The sequence below is a fragment of the Aotus nancymaae genome, unplaced genomic scaffold, assembly GCF_030222135.1.
Source record: "Aotus nancymaae isolate 86718 unplaced genomic scaffold, 86718_ANA_hifiasm-v0.15.2.pri h1tg000083l, whole genome shotgun sequence".
Classification (NCBI taxonomy): domain Eukaryota; kingdom Metazoa; phylum Chordata; class Mammalia; order Primates; family Aotidae; genus Aotus; species Aotus nancymaae.
Genome location: NW_026988498.1, coordinates 8,546,568 through 8,571,560, shown reverse-complemented (window position 1 = coordinate 8,571,560; position 24,993 = coordinate 8,546,568). Strand labels below are relative to the sequence as shown.

Here is a 24,993-nt window from a genome sequence, read left to right as displayed (position 1 = left end):
CTGACATATATAAAACAAGGTTATAAAAATGTGTTATCAGAGGCTCGAAGGGACCTAATCCTGTATTTTCCTAGAAGCAATTCACTTATCCAGCATACACGGTAACTTTCAATCTCTTAAAGATCCAGAGGATGAGGCTATTTTTAAATTTCATGAACAACTATTATGTATCAAATAACATCATGAGTTTATGCATCAAATAACACCATGTTAAACTCTTGCACAAGTATTATGTTTCTGTAGTTTAGGCACACTTAAAAACTGTATGAAGCCTGACAACAGAGTTGTATTTATAAGGTCACTACTTTTAGAAAACTTGGCCCAACCAGTATCACTGTTTCAGTAAATGACAGCCATTCCAAGGCCACACAACTTTCCTGTCAAACCAGCAATTCTTGCCAAGTAAACTGAATGGACTTTGTAGGATTTCGTAGCCAACTGCTGAAAACTACAAGAGCTGTTTCCTGCGGAAGGCCGCCCTCCATTGCCCAAAAGCCTACTGACCCTTCACACCCCATGGCTGTGAAATGGACACAGCCTCTACTCCAGACCCTCAGCAATGCCTGGCTAAAATCCAGACTAGAGGCAGAGGTTCAGGAACCTAGGTGGAAATGCAGGAAGACTACCTGTGTCGAGGGTCTTCCACTTGTCCTTGATTTTAAAAAAACATCTTTGCATTTGACTGGGTGCAGTGGCTCATACCTGTAATCCCAGCACTTTAGGAGGCCAAGGTGGACGGATTACCTGAGGTCAGGAGTTCGAGACCAACCTGGCCAATATGGTGAAACCCTGTCTCTACTAAAAATACATAAATTAGCCAGGAGTAATGGTGGGTGCCTGTAATCCCAGCAACTCCAGAGGCTGAGGCAGGACAATCGCTTGAAACAGGGAGGCGGAAGTTGTAGTGAGCCAAGATCGCACCACTGCACTCCAGCCTGGGCGACACAGTGACACTCCATTGCAAAAAAAAAAAAAAAATTTGCACTCTCAAAATACTTAGCAAAGCTGCTGCTGAAGTTGAACCTAGTCTCCTATACTCAACCTCCGTTGCTTTACATTTAGTGATGAAGTAACAAGCCAGGAGTTAAAAGTAGAGAAACATTTTCTGGTCCCTAGAGAATCTGGAGACAAATTCTAGTCTGTTTCCAGCTCTGGTTCTTGGACACAAGAAAGGCTGAATCATTGTGAGAGATTTTAGGACTATTTAATTCAAATTTGACTCCTGATTTTCCTCTAAATTCTGGGTGAATCTGTTTGTTACAAATACACCCTACTTTCACCCATACCTTCCACTGACTGCCCTTAAGGCGGGCTATTTTTTAAGTCCAATTCTTATTGAATTCAGTGTCATTTTTTCTTCTAAGTTCAGTGAGAAGTCATACAAGTGTGACAGCAAGCACTGCTTAACTGGGAACTCCCTGACCCACTTTGAAAGGGTCCAGGCAGATAAACACCCTAGAATATTAAAGAAGACTGCGAAGATGGAGAAGTTTCTAAGCATGAACTGTGTGTATTTATAGAAAATTGACCCATCTTCATAAGCTATTTTCTTCGAAGGTCCCATTTTCCTAAGAAAGCAAGAATTTGAAATTTATTACTAGAACTACTTGTTCTATTGAGTAGAAAATTCTGAGGCTTCCAAATACAATGAAGAAGAACATCAAGAAGTACAAGCAGAGTTCTGTCAGTAATGGCAGCTACTAGAGAATGATATTTTCATCTATTAATACAATTCCTGTTGAACATGAATATAAATATACAACTGAAGGAGATGGCTATTTGTCAAAGCATTCCGAGTCTTGGGATTTTTTTTTTTTTTTTTTTTTGAGACGAAGTCTCAATCTGTCACCGAGGCTGGAGTGCAGTGGCATGATCTCGGCTCGCTGCATCCTCTGCCTCCTGGGTTCAAACGATTCTTCTGACTCAGCCTCCTGAGTAGCTGGGACTACAGGCATGCGCCACCATACCCGGCTAATTTTTGTATTTTTAATAGAGATGGGGTTTCACCATGTTGGCCAGGCTGGTCTCTAACTTCTGACCTTGTGATCCGCCGCCCGCCTTGGCCTCTCAAAGTGCTGGGATTACAGGCGGGAGCCACCACACCTGGTCATTTTCTTTTTCTTTTTTGAGATGGAGTCTTGCTCTGTCACCCAGGCTAGAGTGCAGTGGCACCATCTCTGCTCACTGCAACCTCCACCTCCCGGGTTCAAGTGGTTCTCCTGCCTCAGCCTCCCAGGTAACTGGAATTGCAGGTGCCTGCCACCACATCTAGCTAATTTTTGTAGTTTTAGTAGAGACAGGTTTTCACCTTGTTGGCCAGGCTAATTTCAAACTCCTGACATCAAGTGATCCTCCCACCTTGGCCTCCCAAAGTGCTGGGATTACATGTGTGAGCCACCACGCCCAGCCAATTGGGATAATTTTAAAATAGTGATTTTTAAGGTTTTTTTTTTCACCCCAGGACAATAATTGAAAAATCTGATAAATGCTCAGGCTCATATGTCTACTTGTAAGACAAAATTTTGGCATGGCAAGACTTCCAAAGAGGTAAAATAATATTCCTTTTTGTTTTTTTGAGATGGAGTTTCACTCTTGTTGCTCAGGCTGGAGTGCAGTGATGTGATCGCAGCTCACTGCAACCTCTGCCTCCCGGGTTCAAGAGATTCTCTTGCCTCCGCCTTCCGAGTAGCTGGAATTGCAGGCACCCACCACGATACCAGGCTAATGTTTTACATTTTAAGTAGAGACAGGGTTTCACTATGTTGGTCAGGCTGGTCTCAAACTCCTGACTTTGTGAGCTACCTGCCTCGGCCCCTCTCAACGTGCTGGGATTACAGGCGTAAACTACCACACCCGGCCAATATTTCTTTATTTTTTTTAACTGACTAGATTCTGCATGGATTGTACCATAGAACCATTAAATGTAAAAGCTGGGTGGGACTTCCACACCTCAATCAAGGGTAACAAAACATGGTCATTAGTAACAAAAAGGAGACAGCCCAAAGGACCCCTCAGGGGGTCTGTGAGTCACTGCATCCCACAGTGACTACAGCACCACACCCTTTTCCCTGATGTGAAATAGTAACTTTTACTTAAAATACATAACCATGTCAGGCCTTATTTCATCACCATGCACTTGTTATAATGGGTGGCCACAGGGCAGGGAGGAGAAGGGAGGAAGCCAAGCTGGGGGTGGCCAGTGCTGATGCTCAAGGACCCGGAAGGGCAGAGGCTGCGGAGGTGGGACAGGGGCTCTTTGGGAAGTCACAGTGTGCGGCCCACATTGGAGGGGTGGGGACTTACGTTCCCCCTCTATGTGAAGGTCACCTCTTCAGAGAAGCCTTCATTCTGATCAACAATCCTACAAGAAACTCCAAGTCATTCTCCGTCTGTCCTATCATCCCATGTGCTTTAATGTGATATTTTCCTGTTAATGTATCATGTCCTGCTTTATCATCTGTACTACAATATAAGCTCCTACATTAGGGTTCTCCAGACTCCCGAAAACATAGAATCGAACTATCCCCTAACGATCAATGGATCAATCGAGAGATTTAAGGAACTGATCCAATGAATCAAGATATTTCTTTTAAGGAACTGGCTCACACAGTTGTAAGGGCTGTCAAGTCCAAGCCTATAGGATAAGCCAATAGGCTGGAAACGTCATAGTTTTGTGTACGAAACCAACGGAGCAGGCCAGGTAGGCTGGAAACTCAGGCAGAGTTTCTTTTTTAGAGGGGACAGAGTGTCACCCTCTTGTCACTGCCTGGAGTGCAGTGGTGCGATTATAGTTTACCGCAGCCTCGATGCCTGTGCTCAGGTGATCCTCCCTCCTCAGCCTCCTGAGGCATGCATCACCAGGTCCACTTAGGTCTTTCTGGTATTTTTTTTGGAGAGACGGGGTTTCGCTATGTTGCCCAGGCTGGAGGCCAAATTCCATCTTCTTTGGGAAAACCTCAGTCTTTGTTTGTTTGTTTGGAGATGGAGTTTTGCTCTGTTGCCCAGGCTGGAGTACAGTGGTGCAATCTCATCTCACTGCAACCTCTGCCTACTGCATTCAAGCAATTCTCTTGCCTCAGCCTCCCAAGTAGCTTAGACTACAGGTGCACGCCACCATGCCCTGCTAATTTTTTGTATTTTTAGTAGAGACAGGGTTTCTCCATGTTGGCCAGGCTGGTCTTGAACTCCTGACCTCAAGTGACCTACCCGCTTCGGCCTCCCAAAGTGCTAAGATTATAGGTGTGAGCCACCACGCCTGACCAGTCTTTGCTCTTAAGGCCTTCAACTGATGTGATTAGGCCTACCTACATTATAGAGGGTGATTTGCTTTACTCAAAGTCCACTGATTGAAATGTTAACCACAGCAATAACCAGCCTAGTGTTTGACCCAACAAGTGGGTACCATACCTCAGCCATGTTTTCACATAAAATTTGTCATCACAGGCTGGGCACGGTGGTTCACGGCTGTAATCCCAGCACCTTGGGAGGCCGAGGTGGGCGGATCACGAGGTCAGGAGTTCGAGATCAGACTGGCCAATATGGTGAAACCCCACCTCTACTAAAAATGCAAAAATTAGCCAGGCATGGTGACACATGCCTGTGATCCCAGCTACTCAGGAGACTGAGGCAGGAGAATTGCTTGAATCCGGGAGGTGGAGGTTGTAGTGAGCTGAGATCGAGCCACTGCACTCCAGCCTGGGCAACAGTGTGAGACTCTGTCTCAAAAAAAAAAAAATTGCCATCACAGCTCCTTCAAGCAGGACCCCAGCCTGTTGTATTCACTGCTAATTCCTATTACATACAATAGTAGAAGATGCTCAGTCTCTGTGTGGTCACAGATCAGTGAATTTCTTTCCTGGGAATTGCTTATGTCTTTTGACTCTCTTACTTAAGCAGCTTATATTTTCCTTCCGGATTTGTAAAGAGCGCTTTAATTAAAATAAAAAGTAACCCTTTGTCAGTTAAATGTTTTTCCAACATATTTCTTGTTTCCCTTTATTTTAAAATTGTTTTTAGCTATGCAGAAATTTTTTCTTTTATTTTTATGAAATCAAGGTTATCAGTATTATTGTTTATAGCTTCTGAGTTTATGTCATGCTTAGAAAGGTTTATTGTAACTCCATATAATAAACAATGTTATGACATTTCATGCTTTATCATTTTATAATTAAATCTTAGGTACATCTAGAATTTATTTTGTATGAGAAAGCAAGGTAAACATCTGTTTTCCTTCAATTACTTGCACTAGAGCCACTGTGGTACACTGAGCTCCACAGAGACAGCGCCGGGGCAAGTGAGAGCCGGACGGGCACTGGGCGACTCTGTGCCCCGCTGAGGAAAAATAACTAAACATGGGCAAAGGAGATCTTAAGAAGTGGAGAGGCAAAATGTCATCATATGCATTTTTTGTGCAAACTTGTCAGGAGGAGCATAAGCAGCAGCACCCAGATGCTTCAGTCAGCTTCTCAGAGTTTTCTAAGAAGTGCTCAGAGAGGGGGAAGACCATGTCTGCTAAAGAGAAGGGAAAATTTGAAGATATGGCAAAGGCGGACAAGGCTCGTTATGAGAGAGAAATGAAAACCTATATTCCTCCTAAAGGGGAGACAAAAAAGAAGTTCAAGGATCCCAGTGTACCCGAGAGGCCTCCTTCGGCCTTTTTCCTGTTCTGCTCTGAGTATCGAACCCAAAAATCAAAGGAGAACATCCTGGCCTGTCCATTGGTGATGTTGCAAAGAAACCGGGAGAGATGTGGAGGAACACTGCTGCAGATGACAAGCAGCCTTACGAAAAGAAGCCCGCGAAGCTGAAGGAGAAACACGAAAAGGATAGTGCTGTGTATCGAGCTAAAGGAAAGCCTGCTGCAGCAAAGCAGGGAGTTGTCAAGGCTGAAAAGGCAAGAAAAAGAAGAGGAGAAAGAAGAGGATGAGGAGGAAGAGGAAGATGAAGATGATGATGATGAATAAGTTGGTTCTAGTGCAGTTTTCTTTCTTGTCTATAAAGCATTTAACCCCCTGTACACAACTCACTCCTTTTAAAGAAACAAATGGAAATGTAAGGCTGTGTGAGATTTGTTTTTAAACCGCACAGTTTTTTTGTATAGTTAACACACTACTGAATATGTCTTTAGATAGCCCTGTCCTGGTGGTATTCTCAGTAGCCACTAACCTTGCCTGGTACAGTATGGGGGTTGTAAATTGGCATGGAAATTTAAAGCAGGCTCTTGCTGGTGCACAGCACCAATTAGTTATCTATGGGGATGGCAGTTTTTTAATCTTCAGTTGTCTCTGATGCAGCTTATACGAAATATTTGTTGTTCTGTTAACTGCCTACCACTTTGTAATTGCAAAAAAAAAAGTTGCAGCTGTTTTGACATTCTGAAGGCTTCTAAGTAAATACAATTTTTAAAAAAATGACTTGCACTATTTATTAAACAATCTACCTTTCCTACTGGCCTGAAATATTTTCATTAACATATACCAAATTGTGTATATGTGTGTATTCTTGCATGATCGAGGGGGAGCAGCGATTTCTGAACTCTTTCCTTTGTCTTCTTATTTGTCTTGCATCAACAGCACAACAGAAGAAGCAGGTGACATTCTATTACCAGATTATTCAATAGGCTAATTTTGCAGCTGAAATCAACTACGGAGAGGCCACACAACGCCTGCTGTGTGAAATCAAACAGGTGCTCTTAATAGAGCCCTGTGTGATAGAGAAAAACAATTCAACCAGTTGGCTTAAATAATTTTACCTTTAACAAAAAATCATGAGCAAAACAGAAGCTGCCAGGTCTGCACTCTCTTTCTTTGGAATCGAAGATGACATCATTAAACTATGTCAGTCATAAAACCCAACGTGGGCTAGACAGGAAGGGCAGAGGTGGTCCCACAGCTGTAGAACAATCAGCATCACTTGCCTTCATTGTTGCTGGCCACCTCAACATTGACACCACAGGGTGTAATTTATGTGTAATAACATGCACATAAATGTAATGCAAGTTACACGTAAATTTACATGTAAATGTTGGTTATTCAAGGCTTTCTCCCCCTCCTCCCCTTCACTTTATTCACAGAGGGGATGCACCACATATATTGTATATTAAAATATAGAAAACTTCAGCCCTGTGGCAGATATCCAACCTCTCTTGTCCACAGAGTTTCCCTCCCCATAAAAAAGTGCCAGCTCACGGCACCATGGAGGCTGCCTCCCTATCTCCTGCTATCGCATGCAGCAGTACAGTTTCCAGAAAGCCCGCCTACCCGGCCCTTCTTCTGTTTCAAGCATCCCTTTATAGTTAGTCTTCAATAATCTGAGAGAAAGAAAGGTCAAGTTTCCAGATACCTTCTTTGATGTTTCAGGGGATCTGTGGTTTAGCCACGCAGGTGTGACTGTTTGCATTATGAAACTATGGTGTTGACTTGTCATCTCTGACTTGACTTTGTGTAACTGTGCCCCCAGCCAACAGACAAAAAGGACTCCCTGTGGCTAAAATGAGACACATGAAAAACAAAACCTAATGGCCATAACAGGGTGAGGGGTTGGTCACGTAACCCTGTGTTAACTAAGTGCCGCAGGTTTTCTTTCCTGTAATTAAATAGAAACCAGCTACTAAAAAACCCTGTGAAAACAAGTACAGTTAAAAATTTCCCACTGACCCCAACAGATTGCCTGACACGAGCCCCGGCAAATCCCCACGACCCACACCCCCCACCATGCAGTCCTGCAACAACTCTCAACAGAGGACTGGCCTCACAGCTTTACAGACATTCTTTCCTAATAAACGGTCGCAAACCGTCGGCCAGTTTCAGCCAGCTTAGAGAGACTGACACAAACTGTGTGTCTGCAGTTCATTTTCTGACATAGAGAGCCAAATTCTATCTCCTTTAAGACTCATCCTCAAAGTGAACATCAGATGCATGTTATATATACATTTAGCTACTACTCAGGCACTTGACCTCCCTCATAAATATTCATAGATTTCCCCCAAATCTACTAAATATGCATATAAGACAGGTCTCTCTTTTTTTTTGAGACAGAGTTTTGCTCTTGTTGCCCAGGCTGGAGTGCAATGGCATGATCTCGGCTCACTGCAACCTCCGCCTCCCGGGTTAAAGCGATTTTTCTGCCTCAGCCTCCCACATAGCTGGGATTACAGGCATGTGCCACCATGCCCAGCTAAAGTCAGGTCTCTGAAGGCACAAATACCAGCTTTGCCCTCCCTTCTACAGGATGTGCTTCTGTTTTACACTGGAGGCTGTCTCTCCAATCTATAGATAGTTTCTTACAGAAAATAACTCTTTTCCTCTACAAATCTCATGGTCTTTTATTAACGACTTCAATAATAGACACTGAAATATGAAATGACTCAATACACAGTGCATGTAACAATGGCTGGCACAGGAAGGACTCCAGAAATGTGGCGACTTCTATTTTTGGCAGTTCTTCCGGTCATCAAATCTACAGTCATGTGAGACAGGTGCTCCACACACAGCCTGAGTGAAGCGATCAGGTCCACATGGCGATGGAAGAGAAACGACCGTGCACAGGGCACGGGGCCAGTATTCAGGTTACACGACAGTGTTACTGTCAACACCAAGTCACGAAACAAAATGCAGATTTGCCAGCACCCATAATCTCTGTACATTACAGCTCTCTGTATATCAATGTCATGTTTACTTTGTATAAACCTTTCCATCAAAGGATGAGCCCAAACGAAAATGAACTCACCCAGCGCAGACCTCATTTCTTCCCACTTAATAATAAGCTGAATATAAAGACATTTTAAATGATAAACAGCAGTCTCAGTTCAAACTAATTCTTAATATCTATTCTTGTGAGAAAACCACTTTATAGGTACTTTTACCTGAGTTTTCTGTCCAAATGCACTTTTTTTTTGAGATGAAGTCTCACTTTGTAGCCCAAGCTGGAGTGCAGTGGCGTGATCTTGGCTCACTAGAACCTCCACCTCCTGGGTTCAAGCGATTCTCCTGCCTCAGCCTCCCAAGTAGCTGAGATTACAGGACTGTGCCACCATGCATGGCTAATTTTTTTTGTATTTTTAGTAGAGACGGGATTTCACTATATTGACCAGGTTGGTCTCAAACTCCTGACCTCGTGATTATAGGCGAGAGCCACCCGCACCCGCACCTGCACCCAGTATTCAAATGCATTTTAAATGTGGGATGGGGGTGAGAGAGAAACACTTCTTTATGAAGCAGGTGGCCAAACACTAAAAGGAGAAACAGGTTACTAAAGGGGATACTTTGTTTAGTAATGAGTATACTTAACCAATTAACATTGATTCAGCTCTGTTTGAAAGAGCAGGGGTGGGCAGGAGGAGAGAATGGAGTCAGTGACTAAAGCTGGTTGCTTAGGGAAACCTCCTAAGAACACAGATAGTCACCCCAAAGCATGAGCATCATCACCCTCCTTTCAGGGAAGCCCAAGTTGTAAGAAGCAGGAACGCAATGGATAGAACGCCATCTTCCCGCTTCTAAGCATTCTACGGACTGAAAAAAAAGGGAACTTCATGTTTTCTCTCTAAGAATCCTGAATTGTCTTCTCAAAAATCTGAAGGAATGGGCTGGGGGTGGTGGCTCATGCCTGTAATCCCAGCACTTTGGGAGGCTGAGACAGGCAGATCACCTGAATTCAGGAGTTTGAGACCAGCCTGACCAACGCGGTGAAACCCTGTCTCTACTAAAATACAAAAATTAGCCAGACATGGTGGCACCTGTAATCCCAGCTACTTGGGAGACTGAGGTAGGAGAACTGCTTGAAGCTGAAAGAGACTGCAGTGAGCTGAAGTTGTGCCAGTGCACTCCAGCCTGGGCAACAAGAGTGAAACTCTGTCTCAGGAAAAAAAAAAAATTCTGAAAGAATGTAACAAATTTCAGAGGCATCTGAGGGTAAACTAATGCTGCCAGGGTTCTGGAAATTAAAGGAATGCTAGGTCCTTGAAGGATCTGCACGACTTCACCACCTCCTTTGTGGATCTTAGGGTTCAGAAGGAGCTTTCTCCCCAAACATGGCAAGAAAAATCTGGTCAAATTAAGGCCCCAAATGTTATGGAGCTGTTTGTAATTCTTTAAATCTTTCTCTTCTGGAGGTACCTTTTTTCCCACCAGAGGCTAAATAGAAGTTAGTAATAATATTAGTTTGTATTTATTCGTATTTCAATAAATAATTTAGTTTTTTGGGGATGAAAGCAGAACTATGTTGCCAGGTGCTATTACACTAAGATTCAGTCATTCATACTAACCAAGCCTCTGCCAACTGATTCACATACGTGTAACCATAAGCCACGTTTTCACCCAGTACCCAGGAGAGACTTTAGGCCAAGAAAGAACTAAATAGGTTCTCAGAGGGTAGACTAGAAAATGTAATGATACATGTCACAAGGATATTACCTTTTACTAAACAAATCAGAATGTAAAATACTTTGTAAGCAGAGCCTGCATGAAATGGATATTTCATTCACCTGAATTCCCTGCTGTTTTGTGTCACGCCCATTTTCAGCAGGCAGGGATTATTTGTTTTCAACTAAGTTTAACACCCAGATCAGAGACCTACAGATATAGTAATCATTCAGCAGCTGTATTTATGGCCATACTCAAAGTCTATTGATCACTCAAACCAAAACATGCTTTTCTTGGGCTGACGAGCCAAGATGTTCTTGAGACCCTGAGAACGTCTCAGGAGTGAAGAACAGGAGGTATACTGGCAAGAAAGCACAATCTATTTTAGCCATAAAGCTCATCGATGGGAAGAATTCCTGACACTGCAGCCTGTAGCAGCTGTGAACTTCAACATCCCTCTTTTTCATCTGTCTCTGGAATTGAGAGAGTGGCTTTGCTTTCAGTCAGTGGTTCTCTGGTTTGCACCGTGGCAAATGGTGCCTCCTGTCCTAGTGCAATGCCTTCCACCCTTCGTCCTGGATGCTTCTGAGCTGTACATATGCCTTTGGTTTAATGATTTGATCACATGCCTTTGGTTTAAAGATTTGATCATGTGAGAATGTAATTTAGTTAGAATTTAGACACCAATCAAGACCATCCATCAGCCACTTCACATTACAACAAAATTAAGAGCTCATCAACTCACAGAGATTCCACAATCATATATTAAAGTCAAAATGGGAATCAAACTGCATCTTTTCATCTATTACAAATGTAAAACCCAGTAGGGAGAGAACAGATGTAAACATTTCTGGCACACAGTTTCGGGGCCAACGCAGGAGGCGTCGTGTTAAAAGGCACTTTGTCAAAACATACTGTGTCATTTTTTTTTTTTCTGAGCATAGAATCAATAAATCAAAGAGAATGGCTGGTCCTGCCTGAATCAACATAAATTGTTCAGTGAGATAATTAAAGACCTAAGTCATTAAGGGCTCAGTACTTAGGCTGATATTAAAAATGAATGTGTTCTGAGAGTGAACCACTTCAGGTCTCTATTTCAAGTATGATATTACACAACCCTGCAACTCCCCGCTCTCTCAATCACATCTCTCTACAGAGGAAGATTTTAGGCTCTGACTGTGCCAGCAAAATGAATGTTTTTGTCATATTGATAACTGACTCTCGCTGCTGTGAGAATTACTGGTGCTAGGAAAACAATTACTATTCGACGTGGGTAGTAAAAGACCCAGTCTGCTGGAGGAAACCAAAGGATTTTATGGATCTTTTTATGAACCAAAAGGTTTTTATGGGAAGCAATTTTTACAATTAAGCCTTAAAGTCATGGAAAGAAGTATAAATAGAGCCTGTTTAACTTTTTAATGTGGTAAAAATTTCAAATAGTACAACTGTACATAGTAAAAAATGTTTGCTTCCCACTCCAAACACCCAATCCTCCCTCTGAGAATCGAGCCTTAGCAGTTTTCTATATATTCCTCCAGACACTTCCTGTACAAATAAGGAGATATGTTTCTATATAACTCTGTTTTAAACCATAAATAAAAGTATATATGGCTGGGTGTGGTGGCTCATGCCTGTAATCCCAACACTTTGGGAGGCAGAGGCAGGTATATCATTTGAGGTCAGGAGTTCAAGACCAGCCTGATCAACATGGTGAAACCCTGTCTCTACTAAAAATACGAAAAAAAAAAAAAAAAGGCCAGGAACAGTGGCTCATGCCTGTAATCCCAGCACTTTGGAAGGCTGAGACGGGCAGATCACGAGGTCAAGAAATCGAGACCAAACTGGTCAACATGGTGAAACCTCGTCTCTACTAAAAATACAAAAAAAAAATTAGCTGGGCGTCGTGGCGTGTGCCTGTAGTCCCAGCTACTTGGGAGGCTGAGGCAGGAGAATTGCTTGAACCCAGGAGGCAGAAGTTGTGGTGAGCCGAGATTGCGCCACTGCACTCCAGCCTGGCAACAGAGCGAGACTCTGTCTCAAAATAAATAAATAAATAAATAATTAGCTAGACATGGTGGTGCACGCCTGTAATCTCAGCTACCTGGGAGGCTGAGGCAGGAGAATTGCTTGAACCTGGGAAGTGGAGGTTGCAGTGAACCAAGATCGAGATTGTGACATTACACTGTAGGCTGGGAAACAGGAGTGAAACTTTGTCTCAAAAAAAAAAGAAGAAGAAAAGTATATACTACTGTAACGCCACACACAGCACTATTCATTAACATCTTATCTTTGCAATCATTCCATATCGGCACGTACAAAGTAACCTTATTCAGGGCATAATCCCAAACATGTACCTGGCATAGATGATGTGACTGTCAACGTGAAAACAATGTTAACTTCCAAACAGGCCAAAGTGAGCAGCAAAGAAACTTAGAAACATCCTGAACCCGTGCAACTCCTGCTGTTCCAACTGGTAGTTGCACATTTCAAGGCTGTCACTCTAGCGATTGTGATTCTAATCCAGAAAACTGTGTCTTTATCTACAAAGTGAATATATCAGCTCTCTGGGCCATAGCAGAGGGGGCAGCTGTAGTCTGGAAGCGCTGGAACAAAGTAATTTGTACTTGAAGGGCAGACCAGGCCCACCTAAGCCTCATCATCTCCTGCACTTTCCTGAAGAGTCAAAAATTCCCATTACTCCATCACTGCCCGCTCATCTGTTCTGAAAGTGAGAGTCTGTCTCTAGGCGCTCGCCAGTCCTTAATCTTCCATGACTTGTTTCCACTCGAAAATGCCATCCTTTCTCTCTCTCCATCTCTCCAGCCCAGGATGACTGAAAACAGGGAGACAGTGAATCACCAACGAGAAGGCCTGGGGTGACTTTTCTGAATAAAAATATGCATAATTCAGCAGCTGGAGAACTATTCCTGGAAACAGATGATGAACAGCCCAGGCTCTTCATAAAGGGCTGGGGTCAATTTCCTACCGGTGAAGCAAGTCGTACTTTTAGGAAGGCAGATCTTTGACCCAACTTAATACTGAAGCTATTACTGAGTCCTGGTGGCTCTTTCAAATGTGAGAGGCACAGTCCCTTAGCACTGAGACCTTGTAAAAGATATAGAAACTTGGGCACATCTGGTGTTTCCCAATAGTTCTAACACGTATCTACAACCAAAGGTCGCAATTCTAGGACAGCTGAGTTAGTAATGACTATTGTTTTTGTTTGTTTGTTTTTTGAGACAGAGTCTTGCTCTGTCGCCCAGGCTTAAGTGCAGTGATGTCACTAGGGGTCTGAGCAAGTGGGTTGATGAAAAGAAAGGTATAATGTTGAATTAACAAATCGTACTGATAGATAAGTTCGTGTTAGGGTGTCCTACACACACACACACACACACACACACACACACCCCTGGATTCCTATTTACTTCATAATAATTTACTATGAACCTATTATGTACTAGGCCTTGTGCATCTTGGGCCTGAAGGATGCAAAAATACTAAAACAATGATCCTGTTTTCAAGAAGCTCATAGTTACAAGAGACAGACTAGATGAGATCAGAAGAAATCATGATAAAACCAGGTAAGGAGCACAGTGAAATAAGACAGGAAGTGCTATCGCAGAACAACAGTGCAATGATATCCAGCAGTCCATCTCGAGAGGAAAAAGTGACACTGAAGGTAATAACACATCTAAAATTTTAATTTATGAATTGATAAATTGGCTTTTATCATAATGGTAGGCTTACAAAAAGGATTTTATGGCCAGGAGCAGTGGCTTCCGCCTGTAATCCCAACACTTTGGCAGGCTGAATCACCTGAAGTCAGGAGTTCGAGACCAGCCTGGCCAATACAGCAAAACCCCATCTCTACTAAAAATACAAAAATTAGCCAGGCATGGTGGCATGTGCCTGTAGTCCCAGCTACTCGAGAGGCTGAAGGAGGAGAATCGCTTGAACCCGGAAGGCAGAGGTTGTGGTGAGCCAAGATAGCACCACTGCACTCCAGTCTGGGCAACACAGCGAGACTCAGTCTCAAAAAAATTAAAAAAAAAAAAAAAAATTAGCCAGGCGTAGTGGTATGCACCTGTAATCCCACCTACTCGGGAGGCTGAGGCAGGAGAATTGCTTGAACCCAGGAGGCAGAGGTTGTAGTGAGCCAAAATTGTGCCACTGTACTCTAGTCTGGGGGACAGAAAGATTCCATCTCCCAAAAAAGAAAAAAAAAGAATTTTCCCAAAAATTAAAATAACTTTCTGTTGAAGCAAAATTTTTTTAACTTCTGTTGATTATGTCAATATCAGAAAGTAACATAAGCAGCATAATTAGTTTGGCACATACCCACATGTTTTAATCAAAATTTTTTTATATGTTTCTAAACCCATATCTGGAAAATTCATTTTTTAACATGTATTATTTTTATTTTTTCATAAAATGTTCTTCCATCCCCTTCACAGTTGCATTGATGATTACTAAGTTGTAAATTGTCCACACCTCCTTCAAGTGATTCTTCTCTACTGATGAGAATATTTGTAACTTGGAAAGTACTCTCTACAACTGCTGCAATACTTACATTCACAGCAAATCTTGCTAAATGAGCAAATTCTAAATTGTAAATTTTTATCCAAGTATTTAAGGGATTTAATCCAATTATGTAAATATATATATAATCCAAAATATTTGTAGAGGCACTATTATTTCGCTACCTTTCTTTGACAGGTATTACTTTTCTTTGATAAATAATTTTAACATATAAACCTTGTCACCATTCATGATTTAATGTTTCCCCAAATTTGGATACTGCAAAATAATCAGCCTTCTCAATCTCTTTCCATTGCTGTATGGATATAAAATTATTCAATTAAAAATAGAGGCACCACAAAGACACTTTCCACAAGGCGGAAGTACAGAATGTCAGAAGCAACTCTTACACACCATTTAAGCTCTCATCATTCCACTTGTTTTCTTTCTTTCTTTTGTAGGAATATATTTCGAGTTTCGTTTTCAATAATTACTATTCATTACATTACTTGAAAACCTACTGTTTGGGGCATTTAATTTGTTGCATACTTCGATTAAAGCTTCCCAACTGTTCTTTCACCAACACACCAAAATGGGAGGGATTTGTTTACAAAGAAGTCTGATACTGTGTTAGTTCACCTAAACTGATTCCTATGGTACTTCTTCAAAGACTATGGGGCGGCTAGCTTAGAATGAATAATAAATATTTGGAATAAATGAAATAAAAGAAGATCTAACAAAAATCACAGGAAAAGAGAGCAGAATGGTGCTGAGGAATGGGCTGGGATTTCATTTCATTCAGTTCTCAGCAGCTGCCACTCATCCGACGACGTGGTTTCCCCCACAGGACCCAGCAGCCCTGCTGCAGGAGCGGAGGGTACAGGCAGTTGCACTGCGGTCAAGTGTCGCATCTGCAGAGTGAACGCAGCAGGCAAAGAAGGAAAGATGCCGGCAGGAGAGTGATCACGGGGAGGGTGGAAGAGGTTTGGCTAGAGAGGGAAGCACAGGATTGGGGGAGGCACTAGGAGTTCTCAAAGCATCAGAGAACCGGCATTGAAATAAGAAATTAAGGGGTTGTAGTCAAGTAAGCTGAAGGCAGACACCCAGTGGTGGCAATCAGGATGAGAGAGCTGTAGCAGCTCTGGGGAACGTCACTCTAGAGTGTGGTTGTGGGGTTGTGCTGTTTAACCACAGAGTTTCAGGAGAGAAAATGGTTATGATGTGTGGGTTGTCCAGTGGACACTGACATAGTGATCCTCCTGGCAGCAGAGCTGGGGAAGGAGCTGAAATCTATGAGTCGATCACCAAAGCCCTCAATGTAAGAAAGAGAGTGATCAGGGGCCAGCAGGGGCAGAAACAAGGAAGGCAGGCCAGCAACAGAGCATGAGGCCTGAGCCGAAGTGCAGTCAAGACTTTTTATTTTTGGAGAAAGGGTCTCACTCTGTCACCCAGCCTGGATTGAAATGGCATCATCACAGCTCACTATAACCTCAAATTTCTGGGTACAAGTGATCACGAGCAAGGATTTCTTACTTCAAGATGTATGTTGCAAAAGGGGATCTAGCAGAATTCTAACTGCCTGCTTCAAACCCGGAACCAGACAGCCTTTCAATAATCCCAGCCACTCCCCTTCTTCCTCATGGGAAACACCAAATTTCATACATTCACTGGGGCTGCCACGCCAGCATCATCACTGACACGCGCTATCCATAAACCTCCAAGGATTCAGAGATGAGATCCAGTTTTAGAAGCACCATCTCAGGAAACAGACTTTGCTAGCAAACACAGCAAACCCAACAACTGGATTTCTAACATCTGTGCTTGTTTCATGGAGATTTACACTGAGAAAATGGGGATGACAACAACATGAGACCACAGAATTTTAGACCTGAAACCTTAGGCCTGTTTAAAACAAACAAACAACAATTCGAAGCCCTCTACTTTATAGATAGACCCAGAGAGGCCAGGCGCTGAGCTATCGCAGACCTCAGCAGAGGCAGATGGAAGCCTAGACTGTGGCTCTCTATTCCAGTCCATCCAGTGCTCTTACCAATTAAAAAATTCCTAAATTAATTTCCTATATAAACTCTGCAAGATCTACCCCAAATCTCTTTCCAGATGCCTGGCAAAAATCTTCCAAATGGGAGCACAAGCCAGTTTACACCTCTAGCCTCAACTCTCACATGGTACGAGCTCCATAAATACTTGTTGAGTGAGTGAATGAATAAATCTGATGATGCATTATGATCAGTACAGATGTAAGATGTTACAGAATTTTAGGAAAGAGAAAATTTCTGTGGCTGGGGGTTCTGGGATGAGAGAGGATGTGTAGCTTATATTTTAGAGAGGAGCAACTGTACTTCACAATGATTGCTTCCCTTGAGGATGACGCAGCATGCTTTAGTATCACAGGGCAAGCCCTGGTGAAGGAGACACTCTTGAGGAGAGGATGATGAAGATCAGCCAGGGGCATATGCTGGGGTACAGGGTGGGGCTGTGCTCCAGGCAGATAGGTGTTAAGAAGCCCGGGTGGGACTATGAGGGATTATCTGCTGTGGTGCTGTAAAAGACAGAAGGTCTAGATGACTGAAAGGAGTGGAAGTAGCATTATAGAAATTGGGAGACACAGCTGGGCCCGGTGGCTCACGCCTGTAATCCCAGCACTTTGGGAGGCCAATGTGGGCAGATCATGAGGTCAAGAGATCGAGACCATCCTGGCCAACATGGGGAAACCCCATCTCACTAAAAATACAAAAAATTAGCTGGGCATGGTGGCGCACCCCTGCAGTCCCAGCTACTCGGGAGGCTGACGCAGGAGGATCGCTTGAGGCAGAGATTGTAGTGAGCCAAGGTCGCACCACTGCCCTCCAGCATGGCGACAGAATGAGACTGCGTCTCAAAAAAATAAAACAACAAAAACAACAGAAATTGGGTGACATGAGAGAAAACTCAAACAAGGAATGTATGCATTGCATTTGCAGGGCATGAGGAAATTCGCTTGGTTGGGGCAGAGCGCCATTTCTGTAATAAGTCATCAAATGGAGTTGCAACCCAAGTGCATCTCAGACTAGAATGCCTAATCTGATATATCCTGAAATTTATTACTGCACAGGTGCTCTTTTTATAAGCCCCAAGTTTTTATCTACTAGGGAATCAGAAGCAATGAAGTCCATGGTGATACTATCTGCATTTTTAAAAAATTTCACTAGCCCCATCTTACTGTCTTTATGATATTACATATATTCTTAAATCAAATAAATATCTTTATAATATGTAAGTAAATAAATGGACGGTTTCTGAAATTGATGCTTTATATTCTATGTAGGAACAGATTCATAATGCACTTTCTATGACTTCATAAATTTGATTATTAGTGAATAGATCTAACTTTTCAAAAATGCTACAATTGTTCATATAATGTATGGAATTTTTAAACTGTACATACTTTAAGAACATGAGATGTTCGATGGAAGATGTTGCGTGTCACCCATATTGGCTAAAATGGGTAAGATGGTATTTAGAAAAGTAGTGTGAAATGTTTAAGTCGAAAATTATCGGGACAGGTGCAGTGGCTCACACCTGTAATCCCAGAACTTTGGGAAACTGAGGCAGGCAGATCATCTGAGGTCAGAAGTTGGAGACCAGCCTGGTCAGCATGGTGAAACCTCATCTCTACTAAAAATACAAAAATTAGCTGGGCGTGGTGGTGCATGCCTATAATCCCAGCTACTCAGGAGGCCGAGGCAGGAGAATTCCTGGGAGGCAGAGGTTGCAGTGAGCCAAGATTGTGCCACTGCGCTCCAGCCTGGGTGACAGAGTGATACTCTATATCAAAAAAAAAATTTTGGGGGATTAAAAACATGATTTTAAAAAGTCAAAAATCGTTATAAGAGACAAGGAAGGATATTATATATTGATAAAAGTGTTAATTCACCAAGTAGATGTAACAAATTTAATCATACATGCACTAAACATTGGAGCTCCAAAATGTATGAGGCAAACATTGACATAATTGAAGGGAGAAACAGCTGTACAATAACAGTAGGAGACTTCAACACCCCACTTTCAATAATGGATAGAACAACCAAACAGAAGACCAATAAGGAAACAGAAGGCTTGCACAACACTGTTGAACAACCGGACCTAACAGATACATGCAGAACACTTCAGCCAACAACAGCAGAATACACACCGTTCTCAAGTTCATGTGGAACATTCTCCAGGGCAGACCATATGTTACACCACAAAATAAGTGCTAATAATATTTAAAAGACTGAAATCATACAAAGTATCTTTCCAATCACAATAAAAAGAAACTAGAAATCAACTGTAGAAGGAAAACTAAACAATTTATGGACACACAGAAATTAACAAAGTATTAAACAACCATTGGGTCAAAGGAAAAACAACAAGGGAAAATATCTTAAGATAAATTAAAATAAAAACACAACACACCAAAATGTATGGAACGCTACAAAAGCAGTGTTAAAAGGAAAATCTGTAGCTATAAATGCTTACATTCAAAAAGAAGACCTCAACAAACATGATTATATATTGGCAATTTCCTAAGAGTTGAAATTTGTAAGACTGGCTCCCGATTATGCCTTTTCTTTTTTTTCTTTATGTTCTTAACTAAGTCTTTTATATATCAGCAGGTTTTCCAGTGGCAGAAAAATAAATAACAAAGTCTGTTCAATAGTTAGTGTGGAGGAGGACAAAGCAGCAGCAGTGGCAACAGAGGTACTGAGACTGAGTCTCTGCTGGTGTTTCCAGCCATGACTCCCACCAAGATGTTACATTACCCCGGATCCTAGCCAGAGTGAACTCCTACAGGACAAAACCCCTCATAGATTAAATCCCTCATAGATCAAACCCTCACAGACTGAGCCCTCCTCACAGAGCCCCTCACAGACTCAGCCCTCCTCTTACACAAAGCTCCTCATAGACTGAGCCCTCACAGACTAAGCCCCTCAGACTAAGCCCCTCACAGATTCAGCCCTCCCCTTAGACAAAGCCCCTCATAGACTGAGCCCCTCACAGACTGAACCCTCCCCTCGGACAAAGCCCTTCATAGACTGAGCCCCTCACAGACTGAGCCCCTCACAGATTGAGCCCTCCCCTCAGACAAAGCCCCTCATAGACTGAGCTTCTCACAGACTCAGCCATCCTCACAAAGCCCCTCAGACTGAGCCCCTCACAGACTCAGCCCTCCTCTCAGAAAAAGTCCCTCCTAGACTGAGCCCTCACAGACTAACCCCTCCTAGACTGAGCCCCTCACAGATTCAGCCCTCTTCACAAAGCCCCTCAGACTGAGCCCCTCACAGACTCTTCCTCCCTCCCAGGCTCCCTAAACCCTGTGGTGGTATCGACGCTTCTCCCTGGAGCCCAGCCACCCACCTGGAGGCAGCACCTCCATCTGGCTGACTCTTAACCCCCCTCTATTTAAGGTGTCTCTTCCCAGAGCGCCCTGCACTGACCTCAAGGAGTGCAACTGTGGAGCGTTACGATCTCTCTCTACAAGCAGCGCTACTGAGGAGCATCAGCTGTGTCTTGCCTGTATCCCCCAAACCCCTTCCCACCCACCAGTGCTCAACAGAAACCACAGGACTGTTAGATGTTCAATTAGTATCTGCTGTGAACAAAGATAAGATTTTGGTAATTTATATGTAAATATATTAAGGCATCATATTCAGAAACATTTTTTTCTTCATTATTATGCTTGGCTACTTACGGAAGGCTACTGGGAGTAATAATCTGTGTTCTAATTAAAACTGTTTCTGGGAACACAGAGTATGAATTATGAATACAATATCCACACAACAGCTAACAGCGGTGACCCCCACAAACAGGGAACTGTGCGAACGGCTTCCTGCACAAGCCAACAGAGGAGAGAGACCACATTTTCTCTTGGAAGCTGATACATTTTCATGCCTTGGGGGTACCAGGAAGCAAATTAATATTCTTTAAAAAATGTGTGTTTCATCCTTAAGTTTTTCAAGCTCAGCAGGAAATCATAACACTGGTGAGAAAAAAAACTCACAACATTCGTAAAAAATTATTTAAGAAATAAACATGATGATTGTTGTAAATAGAGTAAGACTGTTGTAGTGAATTCCTGTGATACTGCTGAGTAAACGTTTCGCCTCTCACAAACCACCACACAATATAAGATATTTTCTAGTTAGCTCTCCTTTTAAAACACTTTTTTTTTTGAGACAGAATCTCACTCTGTCGCCCAGGCTGGAGTGCAGTGGTGTGATCTCAGCTCACTGCAGCCTCCACCTCCCAGGTTCAAGGAATTCCCTGCCTCAGTCTCCCGAGTAGCTGGGATCACAGGCACCTGCCACCATGTCTGGCTAATTTTTATATTTTCGGTAGAGACAGGGTTTCGCCATCTTGACCAGGCTGGTCTTGAACTCCTGACCTCATGATCCACACACCTCAGCCTCCCAAATTGCTGGGATGACAGGCGTGAGCCACCACACTCAGCCTGAAAACACTTCTTGAACCATAACGAATAACATTTTCCAGGCAAACTGACCTATTCACATTAATGGTACTACAAGGTTCTTTTTTTCCTGGAAAATGCTATCAGTGTATTGTATTAGGCTGGTCAAGGGTATATACACTGGATTGCTCACTGATAGTGTAAATGATCCAACCTCTCTGCTCAGGCTCCTCATGGAAGATTAGGATAGCAGTAACTCCTGAGTTTATGTAAGGATTAAATGAGTAAAGAAATATGTGAACCATTATTCCATTCCTAAATGATCATATCAATTAAGCATTTGTTAAGTGCCTTGCATAATGTGAAAGCACTGTTCCAGCAGACAACAAAGCAGAGACAACCTTTCCGACGGTGACAAGCGCTACAGAGAGAAAGCAAGCTGGGGAAGGGGACAGGGCATTAATGTACGTGTGCACGAGGTGGTGGCGGGAGTTGCTATTTTGATACAGGGCAGCTGGGGTATATCTCAATGAACAGGTGACAGTTGGCAGAAATTCTAGCATTTCATTTATTCCATGATAGCATTAAGGTAAGTGATTCCAGCAGACAGAAGATCAGAAACAAGGGCCCCATGGTGTACAGGCCTGGCATGTTTGAGGAACAGCAAGGATGCCAGTCAGGCTGCAGCTGCACAGTGGCTCATGTCTGTAATCCCAGCATTCTGGGAGGCCGAGGCAGGCAGATCACGAGGTCAAGAGATCGAGACTATCCTGGCCCACATGGTGAAACCCCGTCTCTACTAAAAATACAAAAAGTAATCAGGCATGGTGGTGGGTATCTGTGATCTCAGCTACTTGGGAGGCTGAGGCAGGAGAACTGCTTGAACCCGAAGGCAGAGGTTGTAGTGAGCCGAGATTGAGCCACTGCATTCCAGCCTGGCAATATGGTGAGACCACGTCTCAAAAAAAAAAAAAAAAGGAAAAGAAAAGAAAAAAGAAAGAGAGAAAGGTGGCACAGGAGGTCAGAGAGGTTTTCACAGGCCAGGACACACCGGGCCATGCAGGCCACCGTAAGAACTCTGTCTTTGACTCGAAGATGAGAAGCCGATGGTAGTTTTTCAACAAAGGCGTAATAAGACCTGGCTAACACACTAAAAAAGAACAGTGCATCGGGGCAGGATTAGGGGAAGAGAGGTAAGCTTCATACGGTGGTTTGGAACAGGGTGGTAGGTACAGAGATCAGAAGTGGTTGCCTCTGTTTTAATTCTGAAGCTGGTGGCCACAGGGATGGGATTGTTGGGTGTTAAGAGAAAAGGGTATGTGAGGGATGACTCCAGGTTTTTGGCCTGGGCAACTGGAAGAACAGAGTTACCATTTGCTAAGATGAGATAAGACAGCAGGAGAAGCAGATTTTGTGGAAAATTCAAGAGTTTACTTTGGATCTGGTACGTGAGTGATGCCTATTACCTGGCCAAGTGCGACTGCGGAGAAGCCAGTTGGATATACAAGCTTAGAGTTCTGGCCAGGGCTCCAGGCTGGAGACAGAAATTGAGGAGTTACCCACATATGGAAATATAAGTCTTATTGGAAATACGTAATAATTCAACAGCAATATAATCTGTTTCTTTTGAAAAAGTATTTTCTGATCTATCCTTTGTACTGTATCAGCCTGAAGTTTATTTTACTGCCTAAGTTGTTAGAGTTGTGAGGAGGGAGGAGTTGAGATGGTGTCCTTTCTCATCTCCAAATACAGGGACTGGTATCTACAAGTCAGACGAGAAATAAATTCCAAACTAACTGACTTTCCATTTATCACTTCTCTCAATGTCGTAATGACTTCCACTTCCTACTATCTAAAGAAGAATGTTCCAAACACAGAATTCTGAAAAAAAAAATAGCATTTTCCCAAAAACCCAAATAAAATTTAAATATAGACTTCTGGAAACAATTAAGTCTCTTTTGCTGCAGCAGCATGGGGTGGGGGGTAGAATCTACCGCAATACTCAGAATTGAAAGAGCAATTAGATAGGTAATAAAATTATGGTGCTGACCATCCCCTGTTGTGTCTCAGCGTCCACGACGCTGTTGCCTAGGAAACTAAAACTTTCCAAGGCACAAACACTGTAAAATACAGTCCTCTAAAATGTGGTGTTTTAGATCCTCCCCATATATTTAGAAACTAAAGACTTTCTAAGCTCTTTAGTCAAACAAAAGCAAAATAAAAACAAAACCTCTTTCTACTTTCTCACTGACCCAGACAGAAAAGATGGGTGCCAGGGGCAGTGGATGACACCTGTAATCCCAACGCTTTGGGAGACTGGGGATTGCTTGAGGTCTGGGGTTTGAGATCAGCCTGGACAACGCAGCAAGACTCATCTCTACAAAAGTAAAAATAATTAGCCAGGTATAGAGGCACATGCCCACAGTCCCAGCTACTCAGGAGGCTGAGGTGGGAGAATTGCTTAAGCCCGGGAGTCGGGGGCTGCAGTGATATATGATCAGGCCAGTGCTTTCCAGCCTGGGTGACAGAGTGAGATCCAACTACTAAAAAAAATTTTTTTAATAAAAAAAGAAAAAGAGATGGATTCTCAAGAACATAAACCACTGATCCTTGCCAAAGAAAAACAAAAAATACAGCAACCAAAAATAATACAGGTTACAAAACCCAAAAACCAATCCAATACTTTCCCAATAGTGTTATATTCTGACATATCCAGGGTGTCCTGTCTTGCTTTTTTCTTTCTATTCATTTAAATAACTAATGGAGGCAAAAAGGGAATAAGAGATGCTAATTTGAATTTTCAAAATATCTGACATAAAATATTTTAAGACATATTATTATGCCATTAAAATACACTTAATATTTAGAACTAAACCATCAAAGTTTTACCAAATGGAATTCCTTTTGGGACCAACCAGAATTAATGTAAATTTCAGATGACATGATTATTGAGAGAGAAAATGGTAAGAAATCCATAAAACAACACTAGAAATAGTAAGTGAATTTAGCAAGGTCAGAGGCTAATGCACAAAAACCTATTATATTCTTATATGCTAGCAGCAAGCAACTGGAAAAATGAAATAAAAATCCATTTACAATAGAATAAAAAATAAAATATTTCAGAATAAAATAAATATATGAAGACCTACATTCTGAAAACTATAAAACGTCGAGAGCAAAACTCAAATAAAATGAAAAGACTGATGTTTATTAATCAAAAAGCTACATGTTTTAAGCTGTCAATTGTTCTCAAACTGATACACAGATTCAATATAAGCCCAAACAGAACTCCCACAGGCATTAAAAAAGGCAAGTGTATTCTAAAACTTAGATGAAAATACAAATAGTCTAGAATAGTCAAAACAATTTTAAGGAAAAAAAAACCCCAAAGTTAGAGAACTTACACTCACTGATGATGAGAACTGACTATGAAGCTACAGTAAACAAGATGGCGTGTGCCGGGTGTGACGGCTCACACCTGTAATCCTAGCACTTTGGGAGGCCGAGGTGGGCAGATCACCTGAGCTCAGGAGTTCGAGACCAGCCCGGGCAACACAGTGAAACCCTGTCTCTACTAAAATACAAAACGTTAGCCGGGTGTGTTGGGCAGACACCTGTAGTCTCAGCTACTTGGGAGGCTGGGGCAGGAGAATCACTTGAACTGGGGAG

General features: G+C 42.5%; 1 protein-coding gene and 1 pseudogene across 1 annotated transcript in view; one reads left to right on the top strand and one right to left on the bottom strand.

Annotated features, from left to right (window-relative positions):
• The window catches only part of CAMK1D (calcium/calmodulin dependent protein kinase ID), a 446,292-nt gene that overhangs the window by 112,101 nt on the left and 309,198 nt on the right, over positions 1–24,993 (bottom strand). The window lies entirely within an intron of this gene.
• On the top strand, positions 5,352–5,963 carry LOC105710910 (high mobility group protein B1-like; annotated as a pseudogene).